The sequence below is a fragment of the Nicotiana tabacum genome, chromosome 13, assembly GCF_000715075.1.
Source record: "Nicotiana tabacum cultivar K326 chromosome 13, ASM71507v2, whole genome shotgun sequence".
NCBI classification, from domain to species: domain Eukaryota; kingdom Viridiplantae; phylum Streptophyta; class Magnoliopsida; order Solanales; family Solanaceae; genus Nicotiana; species Nicotiana tabacum.
The window spans coordinates 99,944,620-99,967,031 of NC_134092.1; the positions used below are offsets into that span (position 1 = coordinate 99,944,620).

The 22,412-nt window shown below is 36.8% G+C and overlaps 1 pseudogene; it reads left to right on the forward strand.

Annotated features, from left to right (window-relative positions):
• Positions 1–4,771: 4,771 nt before the first annotated feature.
• Positions 4,772–19,752, forward strand: LOC107760869 (uncharacterized; annotated as a pseudogene).
• The last annotated feature ends 2,660 nt before the right edge of the window (positions 19,753–22,412 follow it).

The following is a 22,412-nucleotide window of genomic DNA, read 5'->3' on the forward strand; positions in this document are numbered from 1 at the left end:
CTATAGAGATTAAAAAAAGTTAGAACACAAAGTAAAAAGATTAGTATAGTATTAAGAATCAAAAGGCGTACAAGTATCTGAGGAAGCACAATTAAAACTAAATCCTGAACAAGAACAAACTTTCCAAACTATATTACAAAGAACTGACTCTGGTATAGCGGGATTATTCTTTGTAGATACCTCTAACGGAATTAAAATAATTATACTATGTCATACATTTACTTTCAAATGTCATATCAAAAGGCATGATATTGTTAGCAAGGATAACAAGTGGTGTACCAACAACGACTTTATTATGAGGTTATACAACTCACTTTAAATTTGATATACCTTTTCAAACAAATAATTTAATCATCACAAATATATCAAAGTATAGCAATTATGCTAAATTTATAAGGAAAGAAAAATTGATAATATGGGATGAAGCGCTTATGGCTAAGCGTCAAATGCTCAAAACAATTGATTGGAGTTCTAGAAATACATTGGATATTAATAAATTATTTGGTGAAAAAGTAATAATTTGCGAGGTAATTTCTGTCAAGTACCACCAGTAGTTACAAAATTGACGAAAGCATAGACTATAAAAGCTAGCTTGGCAAAATTATACTTATAACCTCAAATGGAAAAGATTTAACTGGCAAAAAATATAAAAATAAGAACACATCCAGCATTCAGTGACTTCTTGCTTCATGTCAGAAACAAAGAAGAGCAACCAATAAAAGATGATTTGGTTCTTCCGGAATACTTGGTTATCAACCCAAATGCTAATAGTAATGCATTTAATAAGGACAATATTTCCAACACAAGGTTAAAATGCAATTTGTGCAAATTATATTATAGAATTTAAAGAGTTATCTTAGCTAGCATAAATGAATATGTTGATCAACTAAATAAAAAGTTAATTGCTAAGTTTTATGGTAAAAAAAAGTATTTTCAGTTTTTAACTCAACAAAAGATGATACCAACAATTACTACCAAGAAAAAAACTTAAATATTTTAATATATGATCTTCTGTTATACAGGTTTGTTGTCAAGTTCATTATTTTTTAAGTATGTTAGTATCACCAAATATATAATAGAAATTGATCTTCCATTGCATATAGGTTGAGTTTGAAGAAAAATATATCTGACATGCTATTGAAAAACTTAGATCTGTCGAATAACTTATGTAATAACACGCAGATAGTAGATAGAAGTTTAACGTCATACATGGAGAAATGATGATACTGGTCAACGTGCTTCTAAGCATGTGTTTATCGCCGAATTCAACTTCCGTCATCCAAAACTAAAGAATATCCTTTTAAATTTGTGTGAAAATATTTTTCAACATGTTTATATTTTGCGGTTATAATAAATAAAAGCACACGGACAAACATCCTAAATATTGGACTATATTTATCGCAACATATTTTCTTGCATGCACAACTGTATGTTGTAATTTCAAGGGATATCAATATCGGCAACAAGAATTCTGGTTATGGCAGAGCAACCAAAGCCTTAGAATGAAACATACACAGAAAACACTGTCTACAAAGAAGTGTTCGATAAGACCATCATATTAAATACTTTTAAATTACAATACATAATTGTCTAACTAGTATGACTAAATTGATCATTTGTGTAAGTTCTGATGTTCTTTTATTTTGAATTCACTTATTATGCTAATATAATAATATTTTTCTATATTTAGATTATTGTTGTATTATTATTCATAAAAATTTTCTCATTAATTAAATCTTGTTGTTCCTTCATATAAATAAATATTTCAACCATCACTTGTCATTATTAACGTGCATCACATGTTCATAGATACTAGTTATTCTGAACGCAGATATATACCGTTGGCTTTACGACAAAATTATCACTATTCCATTTAATTTTTAAATGAAGTAATTCTAAGGTGGAAGGTATTTGCATAGGGATCTTTGAATGTGAGACAAATATCAAAACCCGTTTCATACAGATATTTGCTGGAGATTTATTTCTTTAACACTTGAAGTAACTGACAAATTATCCAGGCCAATATTTTATAAATAAAATAAAAGAATAAAAGGTATTCTAAAAAAGATTTAAAAAATAATATTCGATTTGAGATCGAGAATTAGAAAGTTCAACTTACAGGCTCCAAAACTCCTTCATTATTTTCTAAAAAACGGAAAAAATATACATAAAACAGTGAGTCAATGCAAACTTTTTATTTTTTGAAAAAAGTCAACGTAATCCAAAAGTCTATCATCATTGAAAATTAAATAACTTCAGAAATAGATTCTCACAATTTCTAAGATAGAGAGTGACCACTGAAAAATTCAAACCATTCATAGAACCCTTAATATATCATTACTTTCTTACTTAACAAAGTCATTTCTAGGGCCCCTAAATGACTCACTCAAATTTAATATATACACATATCACAGGCTCCAGCTCTATCCTGGGTAACGGAAACATGAGGCTTTTTTTGGACAATCCTTAGTATTTTCGGACGCGGATCTAAGATTTAAAGTTCCTACACCGATCTTATCCTAATATATAATAGTAACCGAACTAACATATTAGGTTCCGAGCTAAATATTTTTATACATTTAGTAGATTTGAAGGAGAGCCTTGGAGTAACGGTATAGTTGTCTCCGTATAACCTATAGGTCACGGGTTCGAGCCGTGAAAGCAGTTGCTAATGATTGGATTAGAATAGATTGTCTACATCACACCACTCCAGGTGCAGTACTTTTTCAGACCCTGCATGAGCACGGAATATCTTGTGCATCAGGCTGTCCCTTTTTTTATTTTCTTATTTAGTGGATTTCTTAATATAACATATCCGCTCTTGATTATCTCACTATCTACAATTAAATTTTTTAATGATATACACCTAAATGAACGGTCAGATACATTGAAAATACGGTTAATATATATATATATATATATATACACCTAGTGTAGGCATAATGACTTCATATATGGCTTAGAGAAATTATTTCATCCCCATAATTCAACCCTCCTAACATAAATAGAGAAGGGAGTTCTATTCTAGTATGTCCAAAAATTAAATCCAAAAGTCAAAGTAGACGTTGGACAAATGCACTTTTTAGTAGATTTGCACCGCAGCCGAAAGCAACCAACTACTTCCTCATATACAAAAGCACGGAATTTTTAGTATTCCAAATCCAATAAAAAATACTCTCTTGCTTCCCTTCTTCTTTCAAGAAAAATTTAAACATGTCATCTTCATCTCCCTTTTCTTTCAACATAACAAAAACATCAAAAGTTAGTACTCCTATTGATGATTTAGCTCTAATAAAAGCAACAGCATGGGCTTTGTATCAACATGGATCACTCTCCAATGATCGCGAATATTTTCCCGCACCCTCCATAACAGAAGTACGTAAAAACCTTGATCTATTTACTTCCTCCTTTAATGAAATCGGGAAGAGGAGTGAATTTTTACTGGACCTCGAGAATCACCTTTCGAGGAATGAAAAGGCACAAGAACCATCAAGGTACAAGTTACAAGTTATTAAGGAAGTTCAAGAAATACAAGAGTCGCCAAATAATGTTTTTGTTCCAATACAATTAATTAGTACTACTAGTAATAGTACTAATAATATTTCCCTTCTTGATAAGTATGAGATTGAAAGAATCTCAAGGGAGTTAAATCAATATATAGAAACTAGTCATGCTGCTTATCATGAGAAAAAGATCAAGAAATTTAAAGGGTTGTTGTTTAGATATAGGGTGATAATGAACAAGTGTGGTTGTAGTTCAGATGATGCAGTGGAGAGAAGAGCTTTCAGCAATCCAAAGTCGCCGGAAAAGTATTATTCGCCGGCGCCAGTGGTGAAGTTTGCCACCTGCCGGTCATGGAGAAAGCATGTCTAGTTGGTTCGTTGTTGTTCACAATCAGAGGTGAATTCATAATTTTAATTTAATAGGTTCGATATTTAAAGTCTTTAGCTTTGAACTCAATGTATCTTTAAAATTATGAGTTCAGATTTAATATTTTGTTGAAAATTTTATTCATGAGTCTTTAAAATTATGAGTTCAGATTTGATATTTTGTTAAAAATATTAGCACGTTTTTTCGTATATATATTATATATTATATTTTACGTCGAAAATATTAGGTATGGATGAAAGTGTTGACGAAAGGTTAGATCCAAATTTTTGTGGTTTAACTATCCGTTATCCAAAATTCAATGGCCCTGACTAATCTGCATTTATGCCGCATTGGCCCTACTAACCATCATTCAGAAATTAAATTTTGAATACATTCTTATTAAGGTTGGTGAATTGTTGGAGGTTAAGAATAAATGGTTCTGTTCTTTTGCAACTTACAAATATGTTTTTCTTCTATAAATTTTGTATTGGCCAAAATGGCTTTTTAACAATTCATTTCCAGTTTCATTCATTACAAATTTACAATATAACATGTGACAAGTTGATATTTTAATTATTACTTGAAATTTGAATGATATCTTCTGCAGCTAACCAATGTAAATGCTTTATTTTTTGGGGTTTGATTGATTTAAAGCAGTGGAGTCAAAGTGCTCATAAACAAGAAATAGGCAAATGATTTTTCATATATTTATTTCTGTGAGAAATCGGGTTACTTTTACATGAGTTCATCAAACTTTTAGCCCGCAGTCGAAACTATTTATATACGATAGTTACAAAAATATATAAAATTTGTATATTTATTATATATAACATACAAAAATTGTATATATATAAATCTATATTTTTTACTATTATTTTAAGAGCGACTACATAGTATTATTTCCTAATAAAAAAATAGCCTCTTATGTTTGGGTATGTTTAAAATATACTTTAAATTTATCAAAAGTGAACACTTATGATTTTCATGAAAAAAGCTAGCTGTTAAATTTTATCAAAAAATTTGAGGAAAAAAGATTTAACTAAATACATCAGCAAATTACCATCAAATCCTAAAGCTGCAACAACAAAAACTGAATCAGACAAAAATAACATAAATTGCACCTAAATTTGGTACCAGACTTGAGAAACAGACCAAAATTACATAAAAGTATTCACATTTGACAAATTATTTTAAACTTAAACCATTTTTGTCATTTACTCTTATAGCTTTTTTTCTTCTTTCCTCTGCCTTAACTAAACAGTTCAGAAATGTTTACAATGACCATCTCAAGAAGAGCACTAAGAAAAACCCCTTTCTCCTCCCTTACACCACCTCTCCACCACCACCACCACCACCACAACCCCCCACCACCACCACCACCCTTCCATGGTTCACCCCACCCCACCACTAACCCCACCCTACCAACATCAAGATTCATCAGACCCAATACTCAAAACCCTTTCAGAAAGCCATAAACAACTCTCACAAAACCCCTTCAAACTTCCCTTAAAACCTTCCTCCCATCTCTTAAACCCCAACACATAATCAACCTCATTAGCCTTAATCCTCATTCTTTAACCCGTTCTTCTCTCCTCTCTTTCTTCACATGGCTTTCTTCTACTTCTCACAATTCAAAATATTGCCATACACTTCACACTTATTGCACTATGACCCTTTTTCTTTACACCCAGAAAATGAATTCACAAGCTTACTCTTTTATCCACACTATTGTTTCAAGAAGATGTAAAGACTCCGCCTTTACAGTTTTTCAAGCAATTTTGAAAGTTAAAGGTAACAACTTTACATCTTTTGTGATAGGTTATATATACCTTGTTATGTTTTGATAATCTAACAAATTTAATAACAAAAATCAGATAAGGAATCTGATACACATCCTCAAGTACTTAAAGAACAACAAGTCTCAGTTCGGGAACGTGGTTCAATTCTTCAGAGTCCAAGAAATAACAGGGACTTAATGACAAGAACCAGATAAGGAACGTGATACACATCCTCAAATACTTAAAGAACAACAAGTCTTAGTTCGGGGACGTGGTTCAATTCTTCAGAGTCCAAGAAACAACAGAGGGAACAGATCGACATCAGTTCTCTTGTTGACAGTACCAGTCAACTCCCCAGAGCTGTAAAGTGGCTACAACTGTTCCTATGCACACACGTAACAGTGTAAACAGTAGAGCAGTCAACTTTATGGGAAATGCCTTTGTACCAAACATGCGTACATCATTCAAGTGAGGTCACTTATGCAATATTAACATGAAGAAAAGGCAAAACAACACTTGTATACTTCAGAATCAATCAAGCTCTCTCTAAAGTGTATTGCCAACCTGCAAGTGACCTTCAAGGCGTCAAGAACAAAGAGCAACATAATGAAGGACATTGAGTCATCACATGTCCTTAGTTGTATTGCACATTTGTTAAAGTTCTTTACTTGTAATTCCTACTTCGCTTAGTTAGAAGCATTGTGTGAGAAACCTTTATAAATCATAAACCCTTATGTTTGTGTCTTGGCTAGTTTAGTCGAGTTGGAAGTCTTTGAAATAGAGTCATTATAAAGTGGCTTGTAATAGAGTTGTTATAAGTTAGTAACAGATTAAATCTTTGTAATAGAGTTATTACAAAGTGGCTTGTAATAGAGTTGTTACAAGTTAGTGAGAAATTAAGAGGTTAATTCCTAGGTTACATAGGTGTAATCTGAAGGTTGCTCATAGTGAAGTTGAAATCCTACAAGGGTAGGTCGTGGTTTTTAATCCCGTTGAGCTGAGAATTTTTCACGTAAAATTCCTCTTATCATTTACCTACTGCAATGTGCGTGGTTTCTGTGCGAACTTATATCTGTGGAAACTTATAGAGAACCTGGTTCTCTATAAAGTTTGGTGGACCCTCGAATTCTATCAATTGGTATCAGAGCAGGTTCTTTCTATCAGGCTAACACCTAGAAAGGATCCTCATGGCTGCTCCACCAAACTTTGAAGAAGGTCAATCAACCTACAGACCACCACGATTTAATGGACAATACTATGGATGGTGGAAGACAAGGATGCATGATTTTATCATGACTGAAGACTCAGAACTTTGGGATGTCATCTGCGATGGTCATTTTGTTCCTATGAAGACCATTGAAGAACCAGAAGTGTCAGTTCCTAAGACTAGGAAAGAATACAACGATGCTGACAGAAAGGCTGTAGAAAAGAACTTCCGAGCCAAAAAGATCCTCGTCTGTGGTATTGGACCAGACGAATATAATCGGATTTCTGCCTGCCAATCTGCCAAGGAGATTTGGGAGGCTCTCCAAACAGCACACGAAGGGACTACTCAAGTCAAACAGTCGAAGATTGATATGCTAACCACTAAGTATGAGCTATTCAGGATGAAGGACGATGAGTCCATTTAGGACATGCACACTCGCTTCACCTCTATCATCAATGAGCTTCACTCATTGGGAGAAATCATTCCCAGAAACAAACTTATCAGGAAAATACTTAGTGTATTACCTGGTTCCTGGGAAAGCAAGGTAAACACCATCATAGAGGCAAAGGATTTGCAGAAGCTAACCATTGATGAACTCATTGGTAATCTAAAAACTTATGAAATGAAGAAGAAGAAGAAGAAGAAGAAGAAGAAGAAGAAGAAGAAGAAGAAGAAGAAGAAGAAGAAGAAGAAGAAGGACAATAAGAGAGGAGATCCCCAAAGAGAGAAGAACATGGTTCTCAAAATAGGCAGTAATGATTCAAGTGGTGAGGATGGTGATATGGTATATTTGACAAGAATATTCCAGAAGATGGTTCGTAGGAATGGAGGCATTCCAAAAAGGGGAAGTTCTAGCAAGCCAAAACATTATGACCTTTGTCATAAATGTGTCAAGCCAGGGCACTTCATCAAGGATTGCCCTCTCCTAAAGCAAGATCAGTATAAAAATAACTTTGACAAAGCAGCCAAGAGGAACCCGGTTCCTGATAAACGCCTCAATAGAAAGAATGTCGCTGACAATGTTGTAAAACAAGCTCTTGTTGCATGGGGAGACTCCTCCAGCGAATCTGAAGAAGATAATGATCATGGTGACAGTTCAATGATGGCAGTAGAAAGTGAAGCAACTGAGTATGACTCCATTTTTGCCTTGAGGGCTCAGTCTGATGATGATGAAGATGACGACGACGATGATGAGGTAAATTTTCTGGATGTTCAGAGAAATCTGAAATCTTATTCTTCAAACAAACTCATGTCTTTGGCAAATATTTTAATAGATGCATACCACCGTCTTATAAATGATAAAAATACTCTAATTGTAGAATTAGGAGAAGCAGAACAATCTAGAGATGACCTAGTAGTCGTTGTGGTAGATTTGAAAGAAACTATGGAGTGTGCTAAGAAAGAGGAAGAAGTTTTAATTGAAAAAGCTGCTAACTTAGAACTTGAGAGAGATGATCTAGTAGTAGTGGTGGTTGATTTGAAGGAAACTATTGAGACTCTAGTAGTAGAGTCTTGACCAAAAGAGTCGCTAACACTGAGCTTGAGAGAGATGACTTACTAGCAGTAGTAGTTGATCTGAATGACACAATTAAGGAACTGAAAGGAGAGGGTAGGCATGAGACTCTTCACAAAGGTAAGGAAGTTGCTAATGAACCACATCTTAGGCTTGAAGATGAGATGAAGACAGTGAAGTCTAGACTATGTATTGAACTTGAAAAGAACAAGCAACTTCAGGAAGAACTAGGAAGAGTCAAGAGTGATCTTGAAAAATCACTCAAATGGACCTGGTCCTCTGATGCTATCACTGCCATGTACATAAACAATGGGGGATACAAGCAGGTAATTGGGTTTCAAAGGGAAAAAACTCCCTACAACCCTCATAGCAAGTATGTTACTATACCCGCTAATTAGCTTTGTATTCACTGTGGTAACAATGGGCACCTTAAGGAAAACTGCAAGGCTAGGGTTCAGTCTCAACAGAAAAATAAAGTTTTTGCTAAGAAAGTAACTACTGCTAAGGAACCTGGTCCCTCCGTTAAAAATTATATACTGCCTGCTTGGATAAAAAGAAGTTTAATTTGACCTTTTCCTCACTACAAGGGATCCAAACTTGTTTGGGTTCCTAAGTCTAACCCTTGATTTCCTTGTGCAAGGAGCAGTGAAAGGGAGCAGCCAATAAGGGTACATAGTTAGTGGTTGCTCGAAGCACATGACTGAAAGCACAAATGATTTCCTTTCACTCAAAGCCCTGCAAGGAGGGAGTGTATCCTTTGGAAATGGCAAAAAGGGATACATTCTGGGAATTGGAAGAATTGAGAAGTTTCCTTCTCACTCAATTGAAAATATGTACTACGTGAATGGGTTGAAGTACAGCTTGTTAAGTGTCTCCCAAATCTGTGACATATGAAACAAGAGTGGTGATCTCAGATGTCTGAGTGCTGTTGAGGATGATGCTGAACTATGGCACAGAAGGCTGGGTCATGCAAGTTTCACGTTGCTGGTCAATAAAAACCTGGTTCATGGCCTGCCCAACTCAAGCTTCAAGTATCACAAGGTGTGCGATGCAATGTGTTGAGGAAAGTATACATGTAATTTTTGATGAATCTCACCACTCATGTGGGAAGGATTCACATGATAAAATTGATCAAGAGGGAGAACGGTCAACTGTCCCTGGTGAAGTTATTGACATGGCAAATGGAAAACACTAACATGATGAGTCAGGTCAAGGATTCAGATGACAATGGCACATCTGAATCTCCAGCTGACATAGAGGAACCCAGTTCTTCAATCACTACAACTAAAGCTGAAAACAGAGTTGCTGATGCAGATCAAGGGACCCCACATACAGAGAGAGAATCACATTCAAAAATATCTGGACCATCTCACAACAAGATCAAATGCAAGATATGCGCTTGAAACGAGGGAGGAACGTGCTCATTGTGCAAGTCTATGTTGATGACATCATCTTCGGAGAAACAAACGACTCATTGTGTGAGAAATTTGTAAAACTCATGGGAAGTAAGTTCGAGATGAGTATGATGGGAGAGTTGAATTTCTTCTTGGGTATACAAATCAGACAAACTCCTCAGGGCACAATAATAAATTAGCAAAAGTACATCAAAGAGCTTCTGAAGAGATTTGAGATGGAAAGTTCAAAGATCATTGATACACCTGTTGCTAGTGCCACTCGCCTGGATATGGATTAACCTAGTTCTCCTGTAAACGAGACTATGTATAGAGGCATTATTGGGTCACTTCTGTATTCACAGGAAGTAGACCAGACATTGTTTTCAGTATGGGACTCTGTGCCAGGTTTCTATCCAATCCAAAAGAGTCTCATCTGAAGGTTGAAAAGAGAATTATAAGGTATCTCAAAGGAACGCATGACTTGGTTCTCTATTATCCCTCAGGAGATAACTTTGACTTGATAGGGTATGCTGATGCTGACTATGCTGGTTATATAGTGGATAGGAAAAACACTTCGGATATGGCATATTTTCTGGGTTTGTGTCTAATCTCATGGGGCACAAGAAAACAAAACTCAGTGGTCTTTTCAACTGTTGAAACTGAGTATGTGGCAGCTGCCTCTTGCTGTACTCAACTGTTGTGGATCAAGCAGCAGCTAGAAGATTTCGAGACAATGTTGTGATATGGCTCATCTGCGTGAAGTTTTACAGCACAGAAGATCAAATTGCAAATATCTTCACCAAAGCACTAAGCAGAGAGCTCTTTGAAAAGAATTGCATGGCCCTATGAATGATAAAATCAAGCTGAGAACCTGGTCCCTCGATGATTGTCTACGACAGAAATGTACATGTAAAATAGCTAAAAAGTGTTTTCTGGCGCAGTCTAACTCACCTCTATACCATTACAGGTAGACACGCATGACGATTACAGAGCAGACAAGTAGCTAATGCATTGCACGATTGGTCAAAGGATGAGGCTTACATTTTCAAACTCTGTCAGGGAACCTGGTTCCTTTGACATAGGTTAGTAGTTCCTCTGTACTATCATGCACAATGTTTTAAACGACTGAAATGGTGCCACATCATTAAAATTATCAGTTCCCTTTTTGTTGCTTCTTGAATCCAAGCGTCTCACCCTTTATGAAGCGACCCGACTACCCAAAATTGATACCCAACCGGTCTCTCACCCCTCTTAAATAAATACATTTCAGAACTGTTCACATCAAGAATCCAAAATTACCCTTTTCCTTCTTCAAACTTTCTTCTTCAACTGACTACACACCACCATGTCTAACAATCAAGAAACACAGAATGTTCCAAGCATTGTCCCCACTGTGTCCTCATCCGTTGAAACACCAGTGATAGAGCCCACACTCCCTGTTCTAACTAGTCCAAACTCTAAGCTAGAGTCACAACCACCCTCTTCTTCCTCTCCAGCCCAGTCGAGTTCTGGTTCTCATCGGAGTCGCAAACCATCGACTCCCAATAAATTTGTGGTTGTGACCTCTACTTCTACCTCGCCGAAAAAGATGGTTGAAGAAAATACTGTTGAGGGAGAAGAAAATCAGGAAATTTCTAGTCTACCAGTGGAAGAAAGTTCTGAGATACAGCAAGGCATGGGTCGTAATAATGATGAATCAACAAGAACTACCCCAGGGGTTGATTTGTATGTCACCGATTCTACAGGTAATGATTTTCCTATGGCTTATGAGTTCACTTTAGGTTTGCAAGAACAAGAGACATAGAGAATATGTTGTCAATCACTGTTGAGAGTTGTGTAGATAGTGGTTATGAAGGTGTGTCTGAAACGAATGGGTCTTAAGGGGAAGGTGACTGTCTACTGAAAGAAGGAAGGAAACTGGTGACTGTAAAAAATCTGGCACCAGAAAGTACTACTGGGGAACCTACTGAGGGACCTGATCCCTTCACACAAGAGGAGCCCTATGCTCCTACTTGGGATGAAACTCCCTATTCTTCTAAAGAATCCCAGGTCAGTACTGATCTCGCTCTCTCTCATCACTTCTATGCTGAGCCATTGGCCATTATTGCTCCCGAGATGAGATCTCTGTCTGAGGATGAGAATGACGGTAGTGAAAAGGACTATGATAATGTGGCAATTGCAAGCTTTATTAGTGCTAGGAATAGCATGGCAACTCCCAAAACACCCACTCCTAAAAGACCTACTACAAGGCTGCGACAGAAGGAGGTGCTTGAGTCAGCTCTAAAGAAAAGCAAGAAAGAAAAGAAGAGGAGAAGGTTAGTAAAGGGTAGAAAGTTAGAGGTGGTGCCTACATCTCTTGTTGTGGACATTGATGACGAGGTGGATGACGAACCCAGTCCCTTAATCCGTAAATCCTCCAAGAAACCTGCGATTTAAAATTCTAGAGAAAAAGTAGCTAAGGGGTCTGGTAAGAACGTGTCTAAGAAGGTGTCTGGGAAACCTGCTGAGAAAAGAAACAGTGTAAAGAAATCATGTGAAGAGGAAGGATAGTGCTAGTGAAGGACCCGGTTCCTTGAAAAAGGCCAAGGTCAATGTGACCAAGGATGTTAGAAGGGAAAACCTGAGGAAACATAAGTTGCTTTGGGGTAGAACCTTTGCCCCTGATATTCTGGATATGGCTGGCATGCGACAATTGGCGGAGATTTATGAATTTCAATAGTGGACGCACTTGTTCACAGGTGACACTCCCAAAGTGTATGAGGAAGAAGTGCGCAGTTTCTATGTTGACTTCTTCACAGTTAAGGATGATCATATTTTCATGATGGTGAATGGGGTCGATTTTGTGATGGACTCTGTTGTGCTGGGATCTATTCTGGGTGTGCCTGCTGAGGGGTTGTCTTATGTTCAAGGCTCCTATTATTCAAACTTTAGAAATGCTATTGTGAAGGATAAGGCAGTTCAGCAAGGGGAACGGGTACACAAGAAGGCCCTCCTTCCAGTGTACCAATTGTTGTTTGAGTTAGTGAACAAGGACTTGCTCCCTCATGCTTAGAGAATGTCAATTACATCTCGAGAAGACCTGGTTCTCATGGAAGCACTGGATGGCTACACAACTATCAACCTGCCTGGCATCATGATAGAACACATGCAAAAGATGGCAGAGTTCAAGGATGGAAGTCATGGGCTACCTTACGGGTTACTCCTCACTAAGGTTTTTGAATTCTTCAAAGTCCCTTTGGGAAAAGCTAAATTGGGTACTTGTAATAAAACCTTCTCCAAGACCACCCTCGAGGAATGTGAGTGCATTGATAAGGTTGGAGAGGTTAGCAGCACTTCTACTATCTCCCAGTTGACCAACGCCCAAAACAGTGCCACTGATGAGACAAGCAAGCTGAAGGCAAGGAATGCCATTCTTGAAGGTAAGCTAAGTTAGCTTCAGGAGGCACCTGGTTCCAGCAGCTCTCACAGCACAGAAGTTGCCCGTTTGACCAAAGAAAATGTCGACCTCAGTAAACAGGTTGAGGACCTGAAGGAGAAACTGCTCAATGAGTAGATGTCAGCTAATGCTCGAATGGACATCCTTCTTAACACCCTTGCCTCTTCATCTAAGCCTTCCCCTTCTAGTGCTCCTTAGAGTCATTCCCTTCCAGTGTCAGTTCAAGTTCAAGTTGTTTTTGCTTCCTGTGTTTTATGTTTGATGACTGACACCTTTTTGTTGTTTTTATTGTGTGGTGATTGTGTATCAATGGAACTAGTCCCTCTTTATTTCCAAAATTAATGAATTTCTCATCCTTTTGTTGTGCATATCTTGTTCTTCTGCTCTGTTTTTAGTCATGACTGCGTGCACACATGTGGCATGAGTTAACCAAGCTAGACTTCTTCTTGCTTATTACTTGCTACTGATCTTTTTATGATGCCAAAAGGGGAAAGAATAATTGAGGGGGAACAAGCTAGGGAACAGATTAGGGGGGAATACAGGTTATGTGTATGTCATTCTGGTTCTTAGGAGGAATTTCAATTATAAGTTTGTCATCATCAAAAGGGGGAAATTGATAGGTTATATATACCTTGTTATGTTTTGATGATCTAACAAACTTAATAACAAGAACCAGATAGGAATCCAATACATATCCTCAAGTACTTAAAAAATAAAAAGTCTCAGTTTGGGGACGTGGTTCAATTCTTCAGAGTCCAAGAAACAACAGGGACTTAATGACAAGAACCTGATACACATCCTCAAATACTTAAAGAACAACAAGTCTCAGTTTGGGGACGTGGTTCAATTCTTCAGAGTCCTAGAAATAATAGAGGGAACAGATCGACATCAGTTCCCTTACTGACAGTACCAGTCAACTCCCCACAGCTATAAAGTGACTGTAATTGTTCCTCTGCAAACACGCAACAATGTAAACAGTGGAGCAGTCAACTTTATGGGGAATGCCTTTGTACCAAACATGCTTACATCATTCAAGTGAGGTCACTTATGCAATATTAACATGAAGGAAAGGCAAAACAACACTTGCATACTTCAGAATCAATCAAGCTCTCTCTCAAGTGTATTGCCAACCTGCAAGTGACCTTCAAAGCATCAAGAACAAAGAGCAACATAACGAAGGACATTGAGTCATCACATGTCCTTAGTTGTATTGCACCTTTGTTAAAGTTCTTTACTTGTAATTCCTACTTCGCTTAGTTAGAAGCATTGTGTGGGAAATCTTTGTAAATCATAAACCCTTGTGTTTGTGTCTTGGCTAGTTTAGTCGAGTTGGAAGTCTTTGTAATAGAGTCATTACAAAGTGGCTTGTAATAGAATTGTTACAAGTTAGCGAGAGATTAAGTTTTTGTAATATAGTTATTACAAAGTGGCTTGTAATAGAGTTGTTATAAGTTAGTGAGAGATTAAGAGGTTAATTCCTAGGCTACATAGGTGTAATCTGAAAGTTGCTCATAGTGAAGTTGAAATCCTACAAGGGTAGGTCGTGGTTTTTAATCCCGTTGAGCTGAGAATTTTCCACGTAAAATTCATCTTGTCATTTAAATACTGCAGTGTGCATGGTTTCTGTGCGAACTTATATCTGTGGGAACTTATAGAGAACCTGGTTCTCTATAGAGTTTGGTGGACCCTCGAATTCTATCATTTTGTGAATGTTTTAAATGAATTTATTGCCTCTTATTTGGATTTGGGGTTTGTTTCTGATGCTATTCAGTGCTTTAGGCTTATCCAAAAACATAAAATTAGGTTCCCATTTCAAGGTTGTACTAAGGTTCTTGAATATTTAATGAAGCTTAATTCACCAATGGTAGCTTTTGATTTTTATGAGGAGATTTTGGATTATGGGTATCCTCCAAGTTTGTATTTTTTTAATGTTTTGATGAGTAAGTTGTGTAAGGAAGGTAAAATGGTGGAATCACGGTCGGTGTTTACGGAGATGAGGAAGAGGAATTTGAGAACAAGTGTTGTTAGTTTCAATATTTTGATAAATGGGTATTGTAGATTAGGTGATATGGATGCAGGGTATAGGGTAAAAAGAGAAATGGAGGAAAGAGAAATTTTGCCCGATATTTATACGTATAGTGCTCTGATCAACGGGCTTTGCAAGAGCTTTTGGATGAGGGACACGAACGAGTTGTTTAATGAGATGTGTGTAAAAGGTTTGGTTCCAAATGTTTTTATATTCACGACTTTGATTAATGGCCATTGCAAAGATGGTAGCATTGTTTTAGCCATTGACGCTTATCAACATATGCTGACGCAAGGGGTGGAACCGGATTTGATTACGTATAACACACTTGTCAATGGACTTTGTAAGAGTGGGGATTTAGGGGAAGCGAGGAAGCTCATTAATGTAATGATTGAAAAGGGTTTGAATCCTGATAAGATCACATACACGACGATTATTGATGGATGTTGTGCAGAGGGAGATTTAGATGGAGCATTTATGTCACGACCCGGAATTTCCACCATCGGGACCATGATGGCGCCTAACATTTCACTTGCTAGGAAAGCCGACATTAGAGAATTATTAAGCCAATCCTTATTCAATTCAATAAATAACAGCTAATAAGCTAAAATGGAATACAGTGAGTGCGGAATAATATAAAAACTTCATTAACTGCTACCACCCGGATCTAGAGTCACAATTCACGAGCAGGCTTAGTAGAGTCTGAAGGATCAGTACGGAGACGTCTGTGCTTATCTTCCAGAGGCTATGAAGTTTAGGAATCATTTCACTTCTATTCTTCTCTGTCGTGCAAATTTTCTTCATTGTGTTTAGTTGGTTCTCACTGGTTAAAAGCATGTTGACTGTTCTGGTTATCATTTCCGCTGTATCTCCTATATCATGTGCCCCTTTAGCATGTCCCCCTCCCAATAGTACATGTTTAGTTGTTATTGTTATTTTCTTGTAGGGTGTCATACCTTCGCGAACGCGTGAAGAGAGACGCGAACGCAAAAGCGAAAACCAGATGACAGATTCAACAGTTCAAAAAATATAAGAAAATGGCCCGTAGCCCATCCGAAATACACCCGAGGCCCCCGGGACCCCGTCTAAACATACCAACAAGTTCCATAACTTAACACGGACTCGCTCGAAGTCTCAAATCATATCAAACAACATCAAAATTATGAATTGCACCATGAATCGAACTTATGAACTTCCAAATCTTCCAACTTCTAAAACCCGTGCCGAATCATATCAAATCAACCCGGAATGACGTCAAATTTTGCAGGCAAGTCCCAAATAACATAACGGAGCTATTTCAACTCTCGGAATCGCATTCCGACTGCGATATCAAAAAGTTCACTTCCGGTCAAAATCTCCGAAAATTCGACTTTCGCCATTTCAAGCCTAAATCAGTTACAGACCTCAAATTTTCCTCCCCGCGTTCGCGAGCCATCTTTCGCATTCGCGAAGCATATCCGTCCAGCTTCATTTTTCCTTCTCCGCGAACGTGAGTAGTCTTCCACGTTCGTGATGCTTTAACACCTGGGCAGCAGAATATATTTTCCAAATCGAGGGTTAGGCCATTTTTATCATATCTTGACTTCTGGAGCTCGGTTTTGAGCAATTCTTTGTGGATTTTTCAAGCAAATCGATTGGATAAGTGTTCTTCACCTAGAATTTATTATATTTCATGATTTTATTTTTATTTTTATCATTTAATTTATATTTTGAGTTGAGGAAAATAGGGATTTTCGAAGAAAACTTTCAAAATGAAAAATCATGATTTGAGAGATGAATTGATATCGGAATTTGATAATTTTAGTATGGTTGAACTCATATTGGAATGGGTGTTCGGGTTTTGTGAAATTTGTTGGGTTCCGAGGTGCGGGCTCGGGGGTCGATTTTTAGATTTTGATAAAGATTGAGGCTTTATGACCCGAAAAAGTTTCTTATGAGTTTTATTTGTGCTTTGAAGTTATTTTGATTAGATTTGAGCCGTCCGGGGGTCATTTCACCCGAGAAGTTTATTTGAGAGTATCGGTTTGTCTTTCTTGAGGTAAGTATCTTGCCTAACTTCGTGTGGGGGAACTACCCCTTAGGATTTGAGTCTTCTATGCTATTTGTAGTCCGTGTATGCGAGGTGACGAGTACGTGCTCAGACTTATTTGTGGAAAATTGGCCTTTTAGGGTTCTTAGGTCATTGTATTCACCGAATATGCAGTTGTTCTCGTTATGCTTACATTTCTAAATTACTAGTTTCACATCTACATGTTTTAATTAGAATTAATTACTTCATGATCCACTCTTGTTGTTCATTTGATTCATCTGTGCCTTAACTGAAATTGGTTTCTCTTCTACTGCCATGTTATCTTTCCCCTAACTACTTATCTTTATTTGAATTTATATTTATCTCTTCTGTAATTGTTCATCCTTAATTGAGGCTATGATAATATTTATACTGCTTATCCTTAATTGAAGTTGTTGTGTCTCTTTCGTACTTGCCCAACCTTAAAAGAAGTTTAGATATCCTATATCTTAGTTAACTTATTCTTATTGGAATTATTGACTCATGATATCTCCCTCGTTGTTGAACTGTACTTTGTGGGACCGTTGTTACATATTAGTTTCTCCCTTGTTGAGCTATTCTTATTATGACTAGCCTTATCTATTGTTGTGAATTAGTTCCTCCGTTTCTTTGAGTTCTGAAATTTCTGAGTTGATTTATTTGTCGTACTACTTTGTATTATTGTCATTGTTGCTATTGTACTTATTGTGGTGAAGCACGAAGGGTGATGCCGTGACATTTGAATTATATTATCATGTGAGGGAGAGTGTAAAGCACAAAGGGTGATGTGCCATTTGAGAGTGTAAAGCACGAAGGGTGATGTCGTGCCATTTGAGAGTGTAAAGCACGAAGGATGATGCCATGCCATTTGAGAGTGTAAAGCAAGAAGGGTGATGCCGTGCCATTGAGAGGATAAAAGCACGAAGGGTGATGCCGTACCATTTCATTTATATTATCAGGCGAGGATGAGAGTGAAAGCACAAAGGGTGATGCCATGCTATTATTTTTATGTTATCATATATTCATGGCACGAAGAGTATTTCCGTGCAGGCGAGGACGGGATACATATATTATATTGTGATATCGTTTTGTTGTGTATACATTCATGCATTTAGCTTGAGATATTATTGTGCACCTATATTTTCTATGTGACTTGTAGTCGTTGTTGTTTACTGTGTGTCTCCCACTTTATTTCTTTTATTGTTATTGACTTTTTTCCCACCTAGTTGGTATTGTTATATGTTTGCACGGTGAGAAAGAGATAAATACACGAAGGTATTGCCGTGCCATTTGATATGATATGTTGAATATATTTCTCACACCAGGATAGTTAAATGAGGTGTCACATGGTGACTTTTACTTGAAAGAATTATATTCGAAATATATTTATTGGAAAGGATTATATTCTAGAGACTTTTATTGAAAAACTTATAGATAAAAGATGTATATTTTGAAGGACTTGATTAATTGGTTGTACCTGTGTTTATTATTCGTTTGAGCAATATTTATGGTATTCCTGCTGCCTTGCTGTTTAAATCACTAGTTAATTGGTGTTGCTATCACTGCTATTTATTTTCTATTATTTTTGTATGCTATACTGCACAGGTTATTTGACTAGTGAGTGTCTTGACTGTTCCTCGTCACTACCCACTGAGGTTAGTCTTGATACTTGCTCGGTGCCGCCGTAGTGTACTCATACTATACTTTTATATATTTTTTGTGCAGATCCAGGTATTTCGAAGTCAGTTGATCATTAGCTAGTTGTGCGGATTGTTATTGTGGAGACTTAAGGTAAACCTGTTGCTGCGTCCGCAGGCTTCGGAGTCACCTTCTTATTTGTATTCACACTGTTTACTTTATTTCAAACAATTGTACTTAGTAAATTATAGCAAACTCTGTAGAGCTTATGACTTGTACTATCGGTTTTGAGAATTGTAAATTTTATAGAGGTTTTCATTTCAAAGATTGTTAGATGTTATTTAATTATTGTTGTTATTTAATAAATGTTAGGCTTACGTAGTTCCTAAGACTTGGTGCCATCATGATACCCAACGGAGGAGAAATTGGGTCGTGAAAATTTGAGATCAAGAAAATGATGTTTGATAATGACATTGAACTAGATGATGTAGCATATACAGATCTTATTACAGGTTTATGTCTGCAAGGGCGAGTAGTTGATGCACAAAGGATTTTAATGGAAATGTTGAAGCCTGATGACCCTGTTTATACTGTGGTAATCGATGGTTTTTGCAAGAAGGGAGATGTTAAGATGGGTTTTAAGTTGCTAAGGCAGATTCAAAGTAATGGACATGCGCCTAATGTTATAACTTACCTATAACATACTATTGGATGGGCAAGTATGGAAATCCTGATGATTATGATAAGCTACGTGGTGAAATGGGGCTTGTTCATGACTATGCTACTTATACTTCGCTAGTTGGTAGCTTAAGTAGGAGCTCGAAACGTCAGGCCAGGAAGTGATGTATTTATTCAGAGAACCAAAGACTACCATCTGTAACTGCCTTTTAGTAGGTGGACTTCATTCCATAAGTTAATTACCCTGTGAATAATGGTCATTGGAGTGATGCAAGATGTTATCCACATAGTATTGAATGGATCGACAGAAGTTTTTCCTGGCTTGTGAATGATGTTGTAAGATGGATTTCCAAGTAATGCGATCTTGGTATACATTGAGATGAAGTTAGATTTTGATGGCTTGTGATGTCCCATGGTATCCAAGTATATTTTCATTACCTCACAAAACTGCTAGAAAAGAGTAATTTCCTTTATTTCTTCTTCTTGTTATACCATTCTTTGTCTAATAATATCAAAAGAGAATAAGTCAATAGTTTATATGAACCGTTGTGTGCATACAAGTATTTGTGAACAAGGATGCTTCATTTTACAGTGAATCTCCTGTATGCATTCGAAGAATCTCCTATATGCATTCGAATAATCTCCTTGATTGTTGATTGATATTACTCCACAATAGATAGATGATTTCTTATTTAACACACATATATATATATATATATATATATATATATATATATATGTGTGTGTGTGTGTGTGTGTGTGACTTGTGAGAATTTTGTACCTCTTTCAGACCGTAACTAGCCTAAAATGGTTTTTTGTTTACAAAAGTCAGTACTCCAAATCTTTCTAAAAAAAGATAAATGAGAGGAAACATAACAAGTTATTACTTCACCAAGTAGAGATCATAATTAATCAAGTCCCGTAATAGGATGTCAAATTTCATTTTTTTCTCTCTTTTTTTTTTTTTTCATTTTGTCATAAAGATTAAGGTGCTGTTTTTCTTATGGATAAAGATTAAGGTGCTGTTTTTCTTATGCATATAGATTAAGGTGCTGTACTTACATTATCTTGACACTTAATGGAACCTAACCAAAGAGCTTTGAACTTTTGACTTAACAATCCCAGTCCAGACCATTATTACACTGACCCGATTTCCAGAACATTGTGAATTCAACCAAGCCCGCATGGCGATCCGACAAAAGCAACATTACCAAAATACAACATATTTTGGTTTGTTTTGCTTGTTCTATTCATTCTGTGTAGTTTTTCATAAACGAAGTTGGTTTCATTGTTAGTTAAGCTACTTTTGGGATTGTTCAACTCAAGTATCAATTGTAAGATATGTGTGTATAAGCCCAAGTTTCTAAACTTGCAATTTTGCTCTTTCACCTCTTTGTTGCCCTCCCTCTGATTAAACTTTTTTCTGTGTGTGTGGATTCTTTAAAAAATGGATCCTGTGCCTTGATCTTTTCTTGTTTCAGCGTCTTTATTGTCTATTATCTTATTACCTTTTCTGTCGTTTTGCAGTGTATTACCTTTCATTCGTTGAGGAATTTTTGAATTGCAATCTCAACATGTCAGTTCGCTTCCCTCGGGACATGTGAAAGGTGTCTCACACATATATATTCTTAAACCAGTCCATCAAAATTGCAGTGTTCATATACCAGTGATGAAAGGCGATCTGTTTCTCTGCAATTTGAGAAAATGCCTAAAAACTTACTAGAGGAAGAAAGTATATCTTTTTTCAGCCTCGAGGATCTGTCATGAGCAATGGAAATTACAAACAGAACATGAGTAAGTTTCAGCTGTGTGACATTCAAAGATGACCTTATGCAAAGTTCAACACCTTTGTTGAAAATGCAAGTTCAGGCTCAGAGATAGAAACAGATCTCGGGTATCCTTGTCTCACTCCTAAACTGATAAACGTACAGAGACCTGATCCGAGTTGTTTTTTCCATTTGCAATGTTATCTAAATATGCAGGGAAAACAGTTCCAGATGGTTGCATTTCATCAGTTAATTTTAATTTACTGGGGTTCGGTAGGGCGATTCTTTAGTAGCTGCAAGAAAACTCGGGCTGTTTCGATTTTTGACTGACAAGTGCAGGTGAATCACTTTTGAATAAGTATGTGTACATGCAAAAGAAAACTCAGGCTGCAGTCAAAATTTACATAAAGAAGGGAGAATTATTTCAAAGTGGTTCACGTAACTCAGCTGAACTGAAAATTCTTGTGTGGTTCGAAACCACATCCACCTTACTGCAAAGAAAGAGAATGTGGGGTAGAGGAATTGATCAATTCATCAGGCTCATGACCCGAAGATTACATGCTCGAATGTTGTCCCAGCCTAATCAGTGGAATATTGTTCACTATGATAGAAGGCAAGTAATCTAGCGGTACGAAAAAAGGGGTCGTCATAATATCACCTACGCATGTACCGCTCCTAGTTGAGTAGATTCGATAAGACATGACCCGCTCCTAGCCACTTCGGGGTACTATAGCATGTCGGGAATAAGCAGAGACATACCTGATTTGACCACTCCCTTTGTTGGGAGCTTGTCACCCTGCTCTTCGAGTTTTGACTTACAAGTATCCGTTGGTTTACTGCTTCTTAACGTGGCTACACAATTTATGCAAGATCATGCGTATGCCACTGGTCGAATAATTCTTTTATATCTACTAAATTGGTCCACCTATCTCATGTTTCGCTTAGTCTTTTGAGAGACATGATTGAATTATAACTCATTGCGATCTAATTTGATGAAATAGAAGACTGCCTAGACCAAATTACTAAATTTAGGTCCGTCAAGTTGTATATCCAAATGTT